The sequence below is a fragment of the Pinus tabuliformis genome, chromosome 1_2 (genome assembly GCF_031772625.1).
Source record: "Pinus tabuliformis cultivar Carrire ecotype Pingquan chromosome 1_2, CPIR1, whole genome shotgun sequence".
In the NCBI taxonomy this organism is placed as follows: domain Eukaryota; kingdom Viridiplantae; phylum Streptophyta; class Pinopsida; order Pinales; family Pinaceae; genus Pinus; species Pinus tabuliformis.
Genome location: NC_142298.1, coordinates 486,735,021 through 486,755,809, shown reverse-complemented (window position 1 = coordinate 486,755,809; position 20,789 = coordinate 486,735,021).

Sequence of the window (20,789 nt, the reverse complement as noted above, 5' to 3'; positions counted from 1 at the left end):
ATCCTTGAGGTGCCCAAACTCTTGGATCACATACGGCTACAGGAGCCCTTAACGACAGTATAAAAATGACAGGTGTCGGTTGGAGCAACGTATGATGGAGCTACAGTGGCAGAGCTAGAGTGCTAAAGTCTGAGGCAACGCAATGGATGTTGTAGCAGTACGAGAGGCACAAAGTAGTTTCCAGTAGCGCAGTGGCAGCAGGGGGTCAACATAGATTAGCAGAAGAGGTAGCTTCAGCGTCACGAGGCATCCATACTGACCAACATGTTAGTTTTTAGGTGAAGTTTCAGTTACTTACTTCTCAATAACTGAGTCGCAGTGTAGCAGTTAGCAGTGGTAGTGTTATGGGAAGCATGATGCAACATGTTGAGAGGGAACTGCAGTACAAATGTCGCAGTGACAGTGGCAGAGTCATGGACAGTAGTACAAGAAGCAACAATGCAGTGGTTGAAGGGCAGCAGGCCAAGCATCGGCAACACAAAGGACCGATGTAGTGGATCAGTGCAGTACTTCTGTTGAGAAGTGTTACTAGAGCACATTCCTCGTTATGAGGGAGTGTTGATTTTGGGTAGCATCGGATGTGCTCTAGCTCCGAAATTTTGTGGAAGGGCTAGAATACTTGAGATCTCTATAACCTAGAATCGTTTGGAGAAATTCCACCCGGATGAGGAGTTATTAAAATAATTATTATTTTTAATGGGTTCCTAAGTTTAAACTTAGGAAAGTATAAAAATTAATGGTATTAATAAGAATATGGGTGAGAAACTTCTAAGTGACGAGGATCAAGTCTGTTTTAATCTTAGCCGTCAATTAGGGACTTAATCTCAGCTGTTGATTCATCAACAAGGAAAATATAAGAGGAGGCTTGAGGGCCAGTTGGAAATACACTTGAGAAATCAAAGAGTTCGATTTTTCTAGGGCGAGGTTTGCTGAGAAAATCGAACAAGTGATCTGTTGCAGCAAAAGGGCATGGATAGTTGAGATCGGAGGATCTTCTCCAGGACCTAGAATACATAATAGAGAGAGGCAGAGAGACGCCAGAGGAGGCAGCGCAGACCCTGTGAGGCTGACGCTAGGCCAAGAAGGGCCCACGCATTTCAAGCAAAAGGGAAGAGCTACCCGACTATAGAAATTTGAATTCAGCATGGGGAGCAACAGAATTAGCGAGAGACGTTGACATTAGAGCTTCAGGAGGCAAAGGAGGTAGCATAGTGATAACGCAGTGTCCCATTGTGCTCCACGCAGCCACTGCGTAGGGGTAGCGCAGTTGTAGCCAGGGACGACCAGTCCAGTTGCCGGATCAAAGGGACTTTTGCCAGGTGAAGTGAGGTAATCTCACTTAGGTTTCTGTCAGTATATTTTTATCTCTGTAACTGGATAACCGAGAGGGAATCCAGAGTGTATTCAAAACTACTGCTTAATAATAAAACCCTCAGAGTCGTTGCATCAGTTTTCCCGCATTGGGTTTTTCTAGGGACATTTGTCCAAAAATAACAGTGTCCCTTATGTATTTGTCTCATTTTATTTCAGTTCATGATCTGTATGTATGTGTAGTTTGTGATAGTGTTTTCATCATTGTTTAAATAATTAAATAACTTGTTGAATGTAAAGAACAAGTAGGAGATGATAAACGAGTGATTGGAGTAGGATTTCTGATGCGTAGATTTAGAAATTTTCACATAGGTAACCTCATAACCTCTACTAACGAGGATTTTGTCACGTTGATGCATACATCTCCAATCTTTGCCTTGATCCCATAAAATTCTCTTGTGAATGCTTTGGTTGCCTTTGTATTATATACCCTTGAAATTTCTCTAAGAATTTTATCCACCTTGCTTTTTCAAATCTTCTTCTGCATTTTGGGTAGGTATCAAGAAACTCAATTCCAGTGAGCTCATACCTTACTACAAGTGCCATTGCTCACCTACAACGTTAAGGAAGTATATTCCTTCAAATTCACTCTTTTGTCACATGTAGGAGTGATGGGAGCAAAATGAAAGAAGTGGATTGGAAGCATGAAAACACATTTGGGACTCAACGTTTATGGTGGAAATAATATTGTAAAATATGAACCATCCCAGATAATCATCAAATTTTGATAATTACTGATGAGATTGGTGACTTTGATTCTCACTAATTCTTATTATAATGACACAATTGATCGGATCTTTGGAGATATTGATAATCGACGTTTACATGGGAAATCATGAATAATCATGCTATGATATTTATGAAGATATATTTTGGCTTTCAACTTTGGTTATATCAAATATTTTTTCCATATCTCTACATTTCATAATTTCGTTAATTAAAATGATTTAAAGTTTTTACCTGTGTTACCTTTCGTTGGTTTTTGATGATTTATTGGTACTTGGAGCAACACTGCTGAATGTTGATGAAGTGTAAAACGTCGGTGTTGATTCCCTGTAACTTTGAGGCATACCTTTTGGAAAACATATTGAAGCTAACTAGATGGATTTTCTAATAGAAAGGTAGTGAATCTTCATGCCAAAGTTCAGGAAATCCATTTCCAAGCTGATTTGAAGATACATAACATGCTCAGGAACTTTCAGTAGCTATTGAAAATGTCCATAATTACAAAAAGTCCGAGTCATTAAAAATTTCGCTTGTATCAAAATCCTTTAAAACTGATGTTAAAGGGAGTTGAAATGATGAGATTTTGATCCTTCGATACATTGAATACTGTTGTTTATTGTTGCAAATGTCACTGAATTCTAGATTTTTTGGTTTTTTAATATATTGAATATGAACGCTTGAAAAAATGAATTAGAAAACTTTGGAATATGATCTAGAAGAAAAATAAAATTGAATTTGCCAAATATTTATTTTCAAATAGAATTCTTCTATAGTTGTGCCCACATTTTTGTTTTCACACACACTACATATATATAAATAAATTAAACCGAGTTAGGATGAGAAGGAGAATTTTCCTCATTCACGAACTCCATCCTGAGATGTTGAAGCAAAGTTTGAACTAATTCTTATCTTGTTAAAGGATTTTGATGTAATTTCAATCTATGACTATTAACAAGAAAAGAAATACCTTCCTCATTAATGGTATTGACTTTTATTGATCCATTATCGTGAACAGATAGATTTCACATTGCACTAACTAGTGTGTTTAAAGTATTTTTTTTAACTTTTAAATCAAAAATTAAATAAAAGAGCCCAATCACCTGGTTGAATTTCTTCAATTTGATGAATTTCTCATGCTATTTTGTCCTTTGTTACTAGATAATATTAGTCTTATGAATTGCATCTAGTTGATTAAGTTAAGCCAACTGTTTTTTTTCTGCCTCCGAAAGATTTAATACCATTATTTTCGTTTTGAAGGTGTTGATTTGGAACTTTGTGGAAAACAAAACTTGCTTTCCATATACAATCTTATAAGAAGTATGTCCTATAGCATTCTTCCATGTTATCTGGTGTGCGCAAAGTAATTCTAGAAGCTTTTCCACCCAATCATTGTAATGTAAATTTATTATCTTGATTAGAATTGCTTCAAGAAATTTATTTGTTGATTCCACTTGTCCATTGGCTTGTAGATGATACAAAGAATATTTTTCGTCTTTGACCTTATATTGTTCCGTAATTTTATGGACTAACTTGGATGTAAATTGAGCACCTTGATTTATAACAATTTCTCTTGAAGCAACAAAATGAGTAAATTTTTCCTCAAATAGAAATTTAACAACATTGTTTTCAATGACATAAATTAAAGGTTTAGCTTCTATCCATTTTTCAACATAATCACTACAAATAAGAATATATCTTTTTTTATTAGAAATTGGAGCTATTGGTCCTACAAAATTTAGAACCCATTTTTCAAATAATTGTATGAGTACATGAGGTAGAAGAGGCATCTCATTTGTTTGAATTGGTCGTTCCATTCTTCCATAGCTATCAAAACTTACGACATATTCTTTGGCATCCTTAAAATGGGTAGTCCAATAATATCAAGAAAGGAATTTATATGCAATTCTTTTATCAACAAAATGTCCTCTGCATAGCTCATCATGACATGCTTTCAACATGTCCAATACCTCATCTTTATTTACAAATCTCCTGATTATGAGATTAGGTTCGGTTCGAAAATTTCTCCATCTATCCAAGAGTCTGGGGCACGAAGACTGATAACCCTTTGTTTTTCTCTTGTTGACAATTGTTGACGTTACTTTCCTATAGCTAAATAGTTAGCAATATATGCATACTCATGAGTTTTAATATAAATTGAAAATAAATGTTCATAAAAGAAACTATCATCTATATGATGATTAATTTTCATTTAGATTCTATAAAGGAAATCAAGAATGATATTTTCTTTCCTAGGTTTATCCAATAAAATAATATTAAATTCCTATAATAATAAGAGCCATCTATTAATTCTACCATTGATTGTTGGTTTATTCATTAGATATTGAGTAACAAAATGATCAATATGAACAAATGTTTCATACATAGTAATATAATGTTTGAACTTGTTAATGACATGAACTACTGCAAGAAACTCTTTTTCTATTACAACATAATTTAAATCCGCAAGAGTTAAATTTTTACTTATGCAATAAATAATATAAGGAGTTTGATACTCTTTCTATCCGAAGACAATTTCTAAAAAAATATCTAAAGCATAAGTAGAAATATGAAATGGAAAAGCCCAATTTGGTCCCCTTAAAATAGGTGCTTCAAAACGCTTTTGTTTCAAAGTGTCAAAAGCAAGTTGACATGAAGAATTCCAACAAAACTCACTATCTTTGACAAACAATTTAAAGAGTAGCAAGGATATTTTTGTAAAATTTTCTATAGCATGTCCAATAAAACTTCTTACATATTTTTGAGTTTTAGGTATTGAGAGATTACAAATAACCTCAATCTTTGCTTAATCAACTTGAATTCCTTTGTTGAATCAATTTGAATTCCCGCACCTGAAATGTGATGCTTTAAAACAATTCCTTCATTTAGTAACATGTGAATTTTTTTATGACTCAAAGAAATATTAGTTTGTTAAAACCTACAAAGAACTTTTTCCAAATTTTACGAGGTTTCTTCAAAAGTATTACCATAGATTGTAAAATCATCCATGTACGCTTATACAATCATGGATTAGATCAAGGAAAATATCTATAACTGCTTGTTGAAAAGTGGCAGAAGCATTACATAATCCAAAGAGTAATACTTTATAAGCATATGTTTCCCATGGACAAGTAAATGTCATCTTATCTTGATTTTTTAATGCAATCTATATTTCGTTATATAAACTAAAACCATCAAGAAAAGAGAAATATTTCTTTTCTACTAAGGTATCTAAAACTTGATCGACGAAAGGTAGAGGGAAATTATCTTTAAAGTAGCTTTGTTCAATTCTCCGGAGTCTATGTAGAGTCACCACTTATCATTATTTTTAGGCACAATTACCAATGGTGGTATCTAATGGCTATACAAAATTGGATATATGAAATTTACATTTAACAATTTTTGTAATTCCTCCTCTACAATTTCTCCCAACATAGGATTCAAGCACATTTGAGGTTTCCTGATAGGCCTAGCATTCTCCTGTATATAAATGTGATGCACACATGTATTAGGATTTATGCCTTGCATATTAGTATATTCCCATGCAAATGCAGTGGTGTATTTTTGCAACATTTGCATTCAATGTAATTTTTTAGGCTTTTCTAGATTAAAATTAATATGATTTTTTTGGAGCAACCTATACACAAATACCTCCAGATTTTGTAATAGAATTAAGTAATAGCATGGAACCCCATAATAAAAAAATTTCCATAGTACATTTTTCTTGAATATTTTTGTCGAAAATATGAGCATAACAAACTTGGCCCACAAGATATTGAGGAAAGTCATAATTATTAATTAAGTTTGTAATTTTACTTTTGTCAATATCTTGTTTGAAAGTCATGGCTTGTGATATTATTAATATAGGTTGAACTATTTCATCATCATTTGTAGCATCAATCCATTCAATATGTTTTAGTTTAATGATTTTTCTTGGAGGAGGATATAATGCAATTTTCTTTGTTGAATTCTCATTAGAAATAGTCATTTTTTTTTCACTTACTGGTTCACGGATACCCGGGTCAGTGGGTAGCCACTACGTCCAGGGTTTTAAACACTGAGTGGACGCCACCCGAAGGGCATCAACACCCCTCGGCCTATTTACTGACCTAACCCCAAGAGCTTTCGGGATTAGACCCTGTGACCTCCCATTGGCGAGGCACTTGATTTGACCGATTGAGCTAACTCTTGGGGCTCCCATTAGAAATAGTCATATCCCCATATCTACAACTAATAAATGCACTGGCCATGGTTAACCATGGATTTCCTAAAATTAATAGATGACCTCCCAAGTTGGTTCTATGTGCTAAAATCATGAAACCAACTAGGTACTCCCATGAGTCTAATGAAACAAGAAAATATTGTAATATACCTTCTAATTTAATAGTAGACCTGTTTGCCAATTGTAAGACAATTGGTGTATAACGGAGATTTTTCAATTGTAGTTCATCCATTATTCCTTTTGTCATTACATTTATTGTTTCTCCAAAATCTATGAGTGTATTTGGAATTGTAACATCATTGATGTGAATTCCTACAATGGGACTTATTATATCAAGAGAATTTTTTATACAAGTCTTTTCCATCATTATACTTGCTAATCTACCAATAAGATGCACTTTTGTGGTTCTTTTCTCTTTCTTTCAGGTTTCTTTAGACACGTTTCCTTTACTTTTTTAGCATATACGGGAATACATTTGATTTCTTGAAGTAAATCTATACAAATGCAAACATTTCTGAACTCATATTGCTTATCAAAATAAGATGCTATTAATTGTTGTTCTACATCTAATTGTTTCTTTACATGTAATATTTCTAGAAAAGGAGGATCTTTAGACGTAGAACATTGATTTATGAAAGGGATAAAAGAAGTTTGTTTTACTGATGCATCACCTATTATTGTATTGGCAATTTCTTCCTCATTTTTATATTCAATGATAACACAAGATTCTTTATTAAGTACCCTTCCTGATCTAAAATGAATTTCATTTAGATCTACAGGGGTAATCATATAAGTAGTAAAATTTTGTAACTCAATGTTGTACATGTGCTGAGCTACTTTATTATTTGGATTTGGAATGGGTTATGTGGGTGGTAGTTGGTTAGGTCTCGAAGGAGTTTGTGTGGAAGGAAACTGTAATTGTTGTGGTTGTGGATTTTGTGTTTCCGGAGGAGGTTGATGATAAGATCGTTGAGGAGGTTGAGAAGGATATTGGAGATAATATGGTGCATATTGAGGTTTCTTGGGAATCATATTGATGTGGATATTGAGGAAAATTTGGGATTCCTCCATAATAATTCCCTCGTCATCCTTGTTGCCAAGGTTGGTTTTGGTTTTGTGGTGGCCATGGTTTCCAGGCTAAAGGGTTATTCCAACTCTATTGTGGATATTGTTGTTATAGATTAAAGTTTTGAGTAGGATCTTGAGTAATGTTTGGTTGTCACGATTGCTACAGTATTCTTTGTGTGACATAGAAAAACTATAAGGATGATAAATCCTTTGTTGCATGGTTGTATGAACATATGAAATCGATTTTAATGTTATCTAAAGGACGTTCATACAAATGATGTTTTTTTTCTACATCTTGGACAAAATATTAATAAGGCCACTTTTATTGTTTTTTGCTTATTATTGGATTTTAATGTATTTAATTGCACACTAAGACTGCAAAGAATATCTATGTTAAAAATTTCAAGTGAGTTACCCAATTCAACTCTAAATACTCCACCGATTGTTGATTTAGTTACCTTAGAGATGCTTGGATTACTAGGTTCTTTACCATATTCAGATCTTCCTCTTGATATATGTTTGCATAATTCACAAATATATACAAAACCTAGTTGAGATATATCTCCTTTTCCCATTCAATTCAAAAGATCTATCCACTATTTTCTAATGCTTCTATGTAAAAGAATTTTTAAAGTATCAATACTAAAACTATGTTGTATCAAGACTTAAACTATGTTGTTTTTCTCTATTCATGTTATAAGCAAATCTTTCTACATAATCCTCAAGAGATTCATGTTATTTTTGACTCATTTAAAAAATTCTCTTTAAGATCATGACCTATGTAGTAGTCTTTATATTTTTTGAGAAAAAGTTAACGCATTTCATCCTAAGTTCTAACAGAGATTGCACCCAATCCCATGAACCATCATAAAGCACCATCTTTAAGAGTAGCACAAAATAACTTTAATTTTTGAGTGTCTAATGAGTAATCATAGCTTCAACACAATACCTCAAAGTCAAAGAGAAAATTTTCAAGATCTTATGTTCTTAACCCATGGAAATTTGGTAGCACAAAGGGTGAAATATTTTTCGCATTCACATTAGTTATTCCAGTGCCAGTTCTAGCTCTCGTTTCTCCTGTCCCTTCTTCCCTATTATCAGCCATTGATGACTATGATGTACGAGAATATTATTGTTCTTCAACTATATTTTCTATAACTAGTTTCTCTTGGATTAGATACTCTTCAAATGAACTTTCCTCTATTATAGTTTCTTCAATTGGTATCTCCATTTGATGTCTATTGAGTACCTCTCCTATTGGATGTGAGTAGACAATAAATGTTTGTGTTGAAGATTATTCTTGTTCTCGAGGTCTTTCAATTTTCTTTGGATACCTTCTTCCACTTGAAAATGTTAGGATGTGTGATGTGGATGATGGTGTGGCTCTTACTATACCTTGTGTTGAACTAGTTGGGGTGGTAGGTGGACAAAGTGTTGAAGTGATTCTACCTCTAACAAATATGCCTCTATAATCTCTTTCCCTATTCATGCATCCTACTTTTCTTTCTTTACTTATATAACTAATAGTATGCAATTAGAAACCAAATTCTATGTACACTTCCACGACAACGACACCAAAAAAGTTGGTCAAATTTTATTTCTTTGAGAATTCCATTACATTTAAATCATCAATTCGAGATAGTAAACTTGTGAAGGTGTAATGCACAATACATGTAGAGTTAGGTTTATAACTTTATCTATTGAAATTGAACATGAAAGTCCTGTCTAAACTATGAAGAGAAATTTCAATTTAATTCAACACAATCATGGTTCTAAACATTTTTAAATTCTCACCATGAAAAGGTTTACCATGAGACAACCAAAAATTCAATTGATCATATAACTTATAGTTTGATTATGCAATTGAAGATGAACAAATATTTATTCAGTTGGATGATTCGAATGAGTAGCCTACATTGCATTGAAACACCACATCAAACTGCGAGCAATGGAAATTAAACACTTAATTGAGTTGACTGCAATTAACAAGAACTAAAAATATTAACTAGGCAATGAAAATTAAACACTCATTGCACTTAACAAAAACTAGAAATATTAACTAAGCATACAAACTAACTGTATCTAAAACAAAACTAAAAATAAAAAGAGAAGCGCTTCCCTCACACAAGGGGCCCTTCTTGGCTCAATTGTGCATTGTTAAGGAAGTCATATACACATGGAACTGCTACGACACTACATTTTAAGATCATTTATAAACCAATAGCAATGCTCACACAAGAAATAACTAATCCAACAACAAAATTTGAATTACAAATATCAAAATGTTTCCCATAACAAGATTGTCTCCTACCATTCAAACAATGAACATTTATACAACTTGAAATAGAGATCAATTTTGAGATCTTTAACGTGAGCTTTTAGAAAAATTAACCATGATTCAGATCTTCTGGATCCATGAAATACAATTTTCAATCGTGTATGAGAAATTCATGGTTACACACATGAATTTATCATACGAAATATGGATATATTTTAACTTGATTCTCGTGGATTTAATCCACACCTTACATTGAGAACTTCACTCCAAATCGCGCACTTTGCAATCGCTTTGACTTCCTCTTCAACTGCTTGACTGTACCTTTGAATTCACTCGTTTGTTGATGTGAAAAATGCCAAGGTAAGTTTGATAGGTGGAGGAGCTCTACATCACCATTTTCCATGTCCTCCAACTTATGCTTTCATTGTATCATGCCTACAACTATGTAAACCTGCGACTCAACTACAAAATCAGAAACTAGATACAAAATGGTTATGTTTTTGTAGCTAGAACATTTAAACCATTTTCTTAAAAGAATATACTAAACTAAAGAAAAACAGACACTTTTACCTTGAATTTCTTTCATTTGTAACCCTTTGTAGCTCAAGACATGATTTTATACCAAAATGATAACACTAGAGTGTGAGATGAAGAATATGACATGATTCTAGACATATGCTAGGAAAAATAAATGGTGAAAAGATGATATAAATAGTTCATTCTTGGGACCCAGCAAAAGAATAACCCATGGAAATTACAAAAAAATATGATCCCAAATCATGAAAAAAAGCATCAACCATAGCTAAACTCACAGTTAAAAAAAAACTTCCACTAGTACAAATGGGGCCAAAACCTAATAGCCATTCGTCGAATATGCGACTTATTAGCATCGGTTATCCGACATATTAGAGTTGAGCAACTCATCACTGGCATTGTGTCGAATAGTCGATGCTTTAGTAAACGTCGGATATTCGACGATACATACGTCAATTATCTGACACAAAAAATGGCCGAAATCATCATTGAAAATATTACACTTTGAAGTCGGTTTTATGATGCTTGTTGCGAAATCTATATGGAAGTAGTTAGGATGATTTCTCTTTTCTTGATAACTGCTTGTGATGTATTTTTATTTTTTCTTAATTATTAGCTTCTTCACTTATTATTATGTTTGTGTATCATCAAAAAATCACCAAAAAAAGAAGAAAATTAGTACACAAGAACACAAAAAGTAGGCTGCAAGCCAGGGCAGAAAACTCTCCACTTGAGAGGAAAACCTGCAAATCTCTTCTCTTCTTATAGATTATTCAACTGATTAATTCCGAGACCTCTAAACCAAAACAAATATTCTCCAAGACCAATTCCAACCCTTCTGAATGATGTGCTCCCTTTGTCCAAGTCAAACCCAATTAAATCTCTTATAGTAACACAATTTCGACCCACAACTTTATAATTTCAGCCTCTACTATAGGTCCGAAATTTTTGGGCCTCTTAGTAGCAACTGTTGCCACACATGTGAGATTATTATAGCCTCCAAAGGCTTCTTCAAACCTTTCTTGGATTTATCCTTCTTCTGGTGCTTGAGGATGACCTTCACTGACCTTCTTTCTCTTCTTGCTTCAAGATCAAACTAACAACAGAAAAACCCTAGTCTAGTAGCAAAAACCTTAGCCTTCCTTCGCACATGTGAGAGAGAAATAGCCCAGAAATAAGCCTTCTTCATCCTCTCCCTTCTTCACTACCTTCTTTCTCTTCTTCTTCACTTGGATGAGAGAGTGAATCAATCTCATCTAAGGAGGTCGAGTTCCCAACTTTATATAAGCTTCTCAAGGTGGGTGGGGCTCCTCAAAATAGGCCGACTTCCCAGTTGCTAGGTCGAATTGGTATTGAAGGGTATTTTGATACTTTTAATTAAAAAAATATTTTTCTTTACAAGTTACAATGTGCCTGATGGGGTATTCAACTTATGACAATGACTCTTTTGACTTCTTGACCTCAAAAAAATCCTAGAAGCACTCAATAGGTGCTTGATATGTAAAACAAAATACCCTGAGCATGAAAATCATGCTCCAAAAATAATAATAATAATTTTTCTTTTATTTTACAATATACAAGAGTCAAAATTACTTTTAATATTTATGAATACCGAACCTAGTTAAATATTTTTCAACACTCCCTCTTAACTAGGGAGATATTCATAAATGGTACATGGACATTCTCAATCAGAAGAGATCTCATAAGAAGAGTCAGATTGGTAACCCATATGTTTAACATCATAACAACCAACATTGTCATATAGAAAGGCCTTGAATAAAAACTCTATCTCTCCATAAGATCAGAGCACAATGCTAATGAGACCAATGATTTGTATACGCCATCATCATTGTCTCTCAAGGCATATACCCCACCCGAGCGTTCATAGTGTATGTTCTTCCTTGGACTATTCTTATCTTGGATAGTTAGTCCTCAAATAATATCGGTCCTCGACTACTCTTACCTTGGATGCCCTATCTCATCCCTAAAGAGTATTGGATTCCAAATGCCTACCCAATCCTCCATTTTTTCTTCCCAAGTTAAGACAAGAATGATGTGCTTGCCTCTCCCTCTCAACCAGGGAGGATATATCAACCAAAACAAGCTTTTTTCTCAAATACACAAGCTTCTTATTAGGAAGATATTTTGTCAATATGTCAGCTACCTACTTATCGATAGAGATATATTGTAGCTGCAACAAACCATCTTTTACTAGCTTCCAAATGCAATGATACTTGTTATTTGTATGCCTTGTCTTTCCATTAAACAATGGCTCTTTAGAAAATTTTATACAACTGGTATTATCACAATGTATCACAGTAGGGTCCATTGGTCCTTCGAAGAAGTTAGACAACAACTTCCTCAACAAGAAAACTTCTTTGCTCACTTCACAGGCTGCAATATATTCAACTTCAACATTACTCAACACAACCATATCTTGATTTTCGCTCATCCATGATATCATGGAGGATCCCAAAACTAAAACATCCTCCTGTAGTGCTCCTTCCATCTTGTTCACTTCCTCCCCAATCAGAATCTATATATCCAATCAAGTGGACATCATTCCTCCTATCATATTTCAGGCAATAGTGGATTGTTCCTTGCAGATATTTCACTACAAAACATATGTCTAGTCGAGTATTTACCAAGTACATAAGTGAGCCAATCAATTGTCTATACTTGGTTGGATCCACTGGCTAGATTCAGAACTCCTTAGTCATCTCAAGTTTGTGATAATCAGGGTTGTCATTGGTTTGCAATCCATCATGTCAAACCTTTTCAACATATCGATCACATACTTCCCTTGACCGACCCTGTCAGAATTCTAGTCCCAAATAATAGTGCATCAACCCAAGATCCTTCATATCGAATTCTGCTGCTAGCTGTTTCTTGCATTCTTCAATTCAACCTTCCACACCTGTCAAGAGAAGATCATCCACATATAGAAGAATGATTACAGGTTCACCCTTTACAAAATTCAAGTAAAGGTTCAAATCATTTTTTTTATGAAGGCCAATCTTTGAAGGTATGCATCCATCCTTGCATACCATGCCATTGGTGCCTGCTTAACGCCATATATGTGTTTTTCAACCTACAAACATATGCCTCCCTGTCTTTGAATTCAAATCCCAAGGTCTTCTCTATGTAGATTTCCTCATCAATTATGCCATTCAGGAATGTAGCCTTAACATCCATTTGATGTATATTCCATCCCATCGATGCTGCCAAATAGACCAATGATCAAATAGTTATATACCTTGTTGTTGGAGCAAATATATCTTCATAATCAATGCCTTCTTGTTGAGAGAAGCCCTAGCCACAAATCTTGCCTTATACTTGTCAATACTTCAATCTTATGCATGTTTAATCTTGTACAACCACCTGGAAGTTACCACAAACTTGCCTTCAGGCCTAGGTATGATCTCGCATACCCCATTCTTCATTATCAAATGGTATTCTTCGTTCATAGCATCTTTCCATTATTGATGATTGACAACTCCCTCAAAAGTGGATGGTTCTTCTTCTATTAACTTTTTCATATATGTTGGGTACCCTAAATATCTTTTGGGATTCTTGCTTTCTCTAATGTGCCTTTAGCTGCTCCATGAACCTCTGCATCTAATGGGGTGGATTTCAACCAATTATGTCTCTTTCTATTCTTGGGTATTAAGACAAGCTGTATAGGTTCACTGGGACCTTCATATTTATGATTTGATTCTTCTTCCTCCCTAGCAACTTCCTCTTCAAATATAGGAAGTTCTTCATCATTAGAGTCCATAGGGATATCTTTTGATTTATTAATGCAATACTTTCATCAAATATCACATCTCGACTGACTTCTATTCAGTGTCCCTCTTTTATGTAGATCCTATAGGCCTTTGAAGAATTACTGTAGCTAAAAAATGTTCCCTTCATGCCTTATGGATCCAACTTCTTTCTCTTGTCCTTTGGTATATTAATATAAACATGACAACCAAAAATTCGGAGATGATCTATGCTTGGTTTCCTCCAAGTGAATACTTCTTCATGAGTCAAGTTATCAAGTGACCCGTGGGGACTTCAAATTTTTATGTACACATTTGTCTTTGTTGCTTCACCCCACAAAAATTTTGGAAAATCTTGATCATGTAGCATTGATTTCACACTTTATTCAATGGACTGATTCTTTCATTCTGCAACTCCATTTTTCTCGAGATTTTATGGGACTATCATCTCCCTCTTATTGCCAAACTCCTTATAGAAGGCTATGAGTTCTTTGGAAGTATATTCTCCCCCATTTTCTTGATTCTGCTTTCTGTAAGGTTCTCTATTTCAACTTTTAATTCTTGCAATATGGTAAAGACTTCATCCTTGGACTTCATTAAGTAAACCAAAGTTTTCCTTTAATGGTCATCTGTGAATGTCACATACTATAGAGGACCTGCAAGTGACTTTGGAGTCAGAGGACCACAAACATCGGAATGAATAAGATCCAATATTTCTTTTGACCTTGAAGCACTACTTCCAAATGGTCTCTTGGTGTTCTTACCCAATGCACATCCCTTGCAAACTCCTTCATGATCCTATTTCAGTTTGGGGATGCCATTTACTATGGTATTTAGGGTTGGTAAGATTTTGTAGTGGAGATGACCAAACCTTCTATGCCAAAGTTCACATGGGCTAACTTCAATGTGAACCAAATCTTGAGCAAGGGGAGTTATCAATCTATAGATGCTTCCTTCACAAATCCCAATCATTCTAACATCTTCTATTCTTGAGTTTTTACCCCATACTACAACCTTTCCATCAACGAATGAAACTTGATCACCCTTGTCTTCTAAGCATGAAATGGAAAGTAAATTCTTGTGGAAAACTGGAACAAATAAGATATTGTTGAGATGAATGTTTCCTCCATTTTCCACCTCAATCGAAGTTGATCCAATTCCTCTTACATGGTAGCTTTTATTATTGCCAAGTTCTATGGAGTAAGAGGACTTCCCTTTTGATAATGTCTTCAATTTATTATTTTGACCAGTGATATGCCTTGATGCTCCACTTTCGATCACCCAAATATTCTCATATTGAAATGTGCCAGTGAGTGTTGAGAATAATCCTTCATCCTCTCTAGATGTCTTGGTCAGTTCCTTCTTAGAATAAAATAGGATATCCCATACTTCTTTGGTTCCCTTCCTGAGTTGACTTTCCACCTTCGTACACTTATTTAGGAACTTCTTTAGTGTAGTAGAGATCTTCATTATGACATTTTCCAACCTTAGCTCTGATACCATGTTGAGAAATATATAGGCCAATACTTAGGATAATTTCTCTTTTCTTGATAACTGCATGTGATGTCTTTTTACTTTTTTTTTATTAGCTTCTTCACTTATTATTATGTTTGTGTATCATAAAATAACTACCAAAACAAGAAGAACTATAGTACACAACAACACATAATGTAGGATACAAGCCAGGGCCAAAACCTTTCCACTTGAGAGGAAAACCCGCAAATCTCTTCTCTTCTTATAGATTCTTCAATTGACGAATTCCAAGACCTCTAGACCAATACCAATACCCTCCAAGACCAAGTCCAACACTTCGAGATGATGTGATCCCTTTGTATAATTCAAACCCAGTTAAATTTCTTCGAGTAGCACAACTTCAACCCCAAAATTTAGAATTTCAACATCTACTACAGGTCTGAAATTTTTAGCCCTCCCAACAACCACTGCTATCACACGTGTGATCTTATTCTAGCCTCCCAAGGATTCTTCAGACCTTTTCTTGGCTTTCTCCTTTTTCTGGTGCTTAAGGATGACCTAATGTGGCCTTCATTGACCTTATTTCTCTTCTTGCTTCAAGATCGAACTAGCAACAGAAAAACCTTGGTCCAACAGTAGAAACCCTATCCTTCCTTCTCTTGTGTGGGAGAGAAATAGCCTAGAAACAAGTCTTATTCATCCTCTTACTTCTTCACTTATTTCTTTCTCTTCTTATTCACTTGTATGAGAGAGTGAATGAATCTCATCTAAGGAGGTCGAGTTCCCTCCTTTATATAGGCTTCTAATGGTGGACCTGGCTCCTCAAAATAGGCTGATTTCCAAGTTGCCAGGCCGACTTGGTCTTGAAGGGTATTTTGACGCTTTTAATGACAAAAATAATTTTCTTTACAAGTTACAATGTGCCCGATGGGGTATTAAACTTATGACAATGACTCTTTTGACTTCTTGAACTAGGAAAAAAATCCTAGAATCACTCAATGGGTGCTTGACCTCTAAATTAAAATACCTTGAGCATGAAACCCATGCTTCAAAAATAATAATAATAATTTTTCTTTCATTTTACAATATACAAGAAAAAAATTACTTTTCATATTTATGAAGACCGAACCTAGTTACACATATTTCAACAACGTTGACACATGTCAGATATTTGATGCATAAAACGTTGGTAGAGATGTGCAAATGCGTTGAATATCCGATGGGACACACGTTTCGTTCCGTCACCCAGACGCAAGAAACTGCGATAGTATTCCGTTGGATATTTAACAATTTTTAATTTACACCAACGAGAAGGACTAACGCTGTGGCATTGTAAAATCGACGAGGGTTTGTTAGCATTTGCGTTATTTCATCGGTATGGAGTGTCATATGTCTAACGGTGATGGAAAATGGAATCCACCCATGGTATTCATCCACCCATAATATTCATTCACCCATAAAATTTACCCATGGTATTGTAAGTGGCATCCACCCATGGTATTGTAAGTGGCATCGACCCTTGGTATTTATCCTCCCATGGCATTTATCAACTCATGGAATTTACCCATGGTATTGTAAGTGACATCCACCCATGGTATTCATTCACTCATGGTATTTACCCACCCATGGAATTTAACTGTGGTATTGTGACCAAAAAAGGCTATAAGTAACAAGTCACATTTTGTAAAAGGACAGATTGTCCACCATAATGTAGCCTTTACAATTATAATCTATTTTAATAAAAAAAAGTTTATTTTTTAATTTGTTATTGTGTGTTCTCCTCTTTTCTTCTAACATTTCAATTTTTCAGATCTTGGGATCATCCCCCCAAGATCTGGATTAGTGGTATCAGATTCAGGTTACGATTCCATGGGAATGAGGGTTTGATGCATATTTTAGTTTCAAATTTTTGCAACAATATTCAACAAACTTCAGGCACATGCTATGACCTCCACAGATCACTTTTTTGGGCAAAGCGGGAAGTTTTTTTTTTTGTAGGAATTTCCTTGGGCAGTGAGTTTATAGGTTAGATCTGAAACTTTTAGTGAAAATTTTACAAAAATAAATAACAGATTTGGATTCCTTGTGAAAAAATACCCAAATTAAAAAAAATAATAATAAATAAATAATAATAATAAATAAATAAATCAAAAATAAAAATAAAAAATGGCCAAATCGGAGTCTAGATAAGGGAGATATCGCTAATTTAAAATCAGCTATGTTGCAGAAATTATTCTAACAACAATTCGTGCATGGAGACTTTCCTATCATTTTTGCAGTTTTTGTGGAGAAATTGAGAAAAAAATATTGTAGATCTGAACTCCTCTCGAAAAATCACCCAATTTCAAAAAAAATTGGTCAAATCGGAGTTCGGATGAGGGAGATATCACTGATTTAAAATCAGTTATTTTTTTCACAACTTTTGTGACGACAGGGCAGTTGCGGCACAAATCTAAGTTACCAAAGTGTCCATGTAGGGGTTCCAATCACATGGAAAGGTTCAAAATGGTCGTTCTATTTCCAAAAATAGGTTATAATAAATATCATGAGTTATATTGACTGATTTCTGTCCATTTTAAATATGAAGCAACATTGAGAGCGGGTTCCCTTTGGAGACGTGCCCTCCCACCACGCTTTAGTAGGCATCTGCTTCACATTTATCAGTTTCAACATAGCAACATCTGGCTTGGTTTATTTGGAGATGTTCCTTCACACCCCAGACTATGTAGGCACCTGGTACTTCATCAACAATCAACATCACGGTTATGGGTCAACCACACAAAATTCTTGTCATCGAAGTCCATTTGCTAGGCCGCACACTGTTAGTATCACAGTTGGTCACAAGAATTATAGGGTATCTCTATCCTCAAATCTTCGTGTGTCATGGTTATGGGTCATCCACAAACCCACACTTCATCAAAGTCCATTTGCTAGGCTGCACACTGTTAGTATCACAGTTGGTCACAAGCATTACAAGGTATCTATCCTTCGATATTCAAATGTCATGGTTATGGGTCATCAACAAACCCACACTTTATTGAAGTCCATTTTCTAGGCCGCACACTGTCAGTATCATAGTTGGTCAAAAGCATTACAAGGTATATCTTTCCTCGGATCTTTGTTCATCGTGGTTATGTGTTAACCACACAAAACCCTTCTCTTCAGTGACTCTTCATATTCAATAAAGGTTTCTCAGGAAGGAACTTCATTCCATGGGGACCACTGCTTCTTAAGGAGGGAGGAATGATCCGAATCGAAAATGGCATCCACCCAATGTATTCATCCACCCATACTATTCATTCACCCATGGTATTGTAAGTGGCATCCACCTATAGTATTCATCCACCCATGGTATTTACCCACCCATGGAATTTACCCATGATATTGTAAGTGGCATCCACCCATGGTATTCATTGACCCATGGTATTTTCCCATGGTATTGTATGTGGCATCGAACCTTGGTATTCATCCTCCCATGGTATTTATCCACTCATGGAATTTACGTCTGGTATTGTAAGTGACATCCACCCATGGTATTCTTTCACCCATGGTATTTACGCACCCATGGAATTTACCTGTGGTATTGTGACCAAAAAAGGCTATAAGTAACAAGTCACATTTTGTAAAAGGACAACTTGTCCACCACAATGTAGCCTTTACAGTTATTATCTATTTTAATAAAAAAAAGTTTATTTGTGGTTTTGTTATTGAGTGTTCTACTCTTTTCTTCCGAAATTTCAATTTATCAGATCTTGGGGGTCTCCCCCTAAGATCCACATCAGTGAAGCATTAGATATTTGACGAATATCATTTTTCTCCCGCTGGAGTGTCATATTGTATATGTAACTAATCTGTATATTGGTTGCATTTTCTAATCTATATTAGTTTATCAAAATTATAACATATATTAGTTGTCCATTCACAACTATTTGTGATTATGATGAGAATTTAAGTACATATGAGTGTAATGTCCATGATGGGATGTATGGATTTTCCTCCCCACATTGCACATCAATGATTATAACCTTGAATGGGCTAGAACTAGTCTGTCATAATCATATCAAATTGACCTTGTAGATGATAATTTACCATGTCTGTCATCATCGCTTCACACTGTCTCATAAATGATCTCGTTTACATATTATATACATGAATTTCTAGCATACCATCCCCTCTACCTAGCTTATGATTGATTGTGAGAACAAATGAATAAAGGATAATCTATAAGTAGGGGATCTTGTCAACAAAGATTTGTAAATTTTCCTTTATTCACTTATCAAAATAAATCATAATAGAGGTAGAGGGGATGGCCTTCCATAAATTCATGCATATAATCTGTAGACATGGTCATCTATGAGATAGTGTCAAGTGATGATCACAAAAATTGTTAATTTTCGTCTGCTGAGTCATTTTGAGATGATGAGATATATCAATGCTAGCCCATTTAAGGTTATAATCATTGATGGGAAATGTGGGGATGACAATTCATATGTCCCATCATGGACATTACACACACATATGTACTTAAATTGTCATCATAATCACAAATTGTTGTGATTAGGCATTGAAGCAGGAGTAGGGAGCTCCTAAATTAGGAGTGTGGTAGTGTATGTTGGTGGGATAGGGATACAAAGTAGTATATGGTTGACTTATCATGGGCACATATTGCGTAAAGGCTTATTTTAACACAAGAATCTGAAAAAAGGCTCTTGGTGTTCCTAACAAAGTTAATTGACTTATACAAAAAAATTATCAAATATATGGTATACTACACCCTCCTTGTATTTGAGGTTAGTGAACATGGGTTATCAATTCTAGATGGGATAGCACATCCTTGGTGTATAGACTAACTCTACATGTATCTCTATCTATATGGACCAAAGTGATGATCTACAGACCTATCTGTGCTAGCCAAGATGGATCAACTTATGAATTTGTGATGATTGTATTGTGTTATAAATCTATCAATGAACCATCACATTGATCTATAACCAAAGCCACGGAAGGATATAAATCTCAAGAAAGTGTCAAAGATTAAAGAGAAATGAAGTTATTATTTAACCTAACTCTCTGCGCTAAATTTCTCAACATGGTAGCAGATCTAGGTTTTGAAGTGAGGTCAAAAAAGAAGATCAACTTGGCACCATCTCATCTCAAGAAGAGTGAATTCCCTAGTCTAAATTTGTGAAGGCAAGAAGAACATAAATATGGGCATAATTATTAGCCCTAATTGTAGAGATAAGGTCAATAGTATACACAGAAAGAAGCAAGGGGTTTTGGATGGATATAAGCACTTTTCTTGATGACCGAATAACTAGAAGACCTTCTCTCCCTGGAATGAACCTATCAAACAAGA